A 1,945-nucleotide genomic window follows, 5' to 3' on the forward strand; every position below is an offset into this window, starting at 1 on the left:
CACCACAGGAATACTCTGAACTGATTTTCCAGATGTGTGTGTGTGTGTGTGTGTGTGTGTGTGTGTGTGTGTGTGTGTGTGTGTGTGTGTGTGTGTGTGTGTGTGTGTGTGTGTGTGTGTGTGTGTGTGTGTGTGTGTGTGTGTGTGTGTGTGTGGAGCACAGGGGAAGCCATCACACTGAAACCAGATATGGATCACCTCATTTAGACTAGCCTTTATCAGTGACTTTGGCAACACAATGCATCATTTTGTATCAGAGCATGTTTGTGAAGCACCTTAAGGGCCACATAATGTGCCACATAAATACAATGTGATTTGATCTGAACAAACTGTGAATATATTCCAGGCATCATTCCTCTCCCTGTCTGTCTTTCACTGTCTTCACAAGGCATGAAAAAGCACAGAGCGGAGAGAGACAGGGAAGAGAAGTGGAGTGACAGAGTTATAGAGAGAGCAGAGGAACGGAGGTGACAGTGAGGATGGAGACATGGCTGACAGCAGGGCAGATAAGGGAGGTAGCAGGTAGAGCAGAGCGGCTGGGATGTTTGATAAGTGAGGGGGGCAGGTAGAGCAGAGAGGAGGCTGGGATGTTGATAAGGAGGTAGCAGGTAGAGCAGAGAGGAGGCTGGGATGTTGATAAGGAGGTAGCAGGTAGAGCAGAGAGGAGGCTGGGATGTTGATAATGGAGGTAGCAGGTAGAGCAGAGAGGAGGCTGGGATGTGGATAATGGAGGTAGCAGGTAGAGCAGAGAGGAGACTGGGATGTTGATAATGGAGGTAGCAGGTAGGGCAGAGAGGAGACTGGGATGTTGATAAGGCAGGTAGCAGGTAGAGCAGAGAGGAGGCTGGGATGTGGATAAGGGAGGTAGCAGGTAGGGCAGAGAGGAGGCTGGGATGTTGATAAGGAGGTAGCAGGTAGAGCAGAGAGGAGCTGCGATGTTGATAAGGAGGGTAGCAGGTAGAGCAGAGAGAAGACTGGGATGTTGATAAGGGAGGTAGCAGGTAGAGAAGAGTGGAGGCTGGGATGTTGATAATGGAGGTAGCAGGTAGAGCAGAGAGGAGGCTGGGATGTTGATAAGGCAGGTAGCAGGTAGAGCAGAGAGGAGGCTGGGATGTTGATAAGGAGGTAGCAGGTAGAGCAGAGAGGAGGCTGGGATGTTGATAATGGAGGTAGCAGGTAGAGCAGAGAGGAGGCTGGGATGTGGATAATGGAGGTAGCAGGTAGAGCAGAGAGGAGACTGGGATGTTGATAATGGAGGTAGCAGGTAGGGCAGAGAGGAGACTGGGATGTTGATAAGGCAGGTAGCAGGTAGAGCAGAGAGGAGGCTGGGATGTGGATAAGGGAGGTAGCAGGTAGGGCAGAGAGGAGGCTGGGATGTTGATAAGGAGGTAGCAGGTAGAGCAGAGAGGAGCTGCGATGTTGATAAGGAGGGTAGCAGGTAGAGCAGAGAGAAGACTGGGATGTTGATAAGGGAGGTAGCAGGTAGAGAAGAGTGGAGGCTGGGATGTTGATAATGGAGGTAGCAGGTAGAGCAGAGAGGAGGCTGGGATGTTGATAATGGAGGTAGCAGGTAGAGCAGAGAGGAGGCTGGGATGTTGATAAGGAGGTAGCAGGTAGAGCAGAGAGGAGGCTGGGATGTTGATAATGGAGGTAGCAGGTAGAGCAGAGAGGAGGCTGGGATGTTGATAATGGAGGTAGCAGGTAGAGCAGAGAGGAGGCTGGGATGTTGATAAGGGAGGTAGCAGGTAGAGCAGAGAGGAGGCTGGGATGTGGATAAGGAGGTAGCAGGTAGAGCAGAGAGGAGGCTGGGATGTTGATAATGGAGGTAGCAGGTAGAGCAGAGAGGAGGCTGGGATGTGGATAAGGCAGGTAGCAGGTAGAGCAGAGAGGAGGCTGGGATGTTGATAAGGGAGGTAGCAGGTAGAGCAGAGAGGAGGCTGGGATG

The sequence above is a fragment of the Poromitra crassiceps genome, assembly GCF_964638095.1.
Source record: "Poromitra crassiceps genome assembly, chromosome: 8".
Lineage (NCBI taxonomy): Eukaryota > Metazoa > Chordata > Actinopteri > Beryciformes > Melamphaidae > Poromitra > Poromitra crassiceps.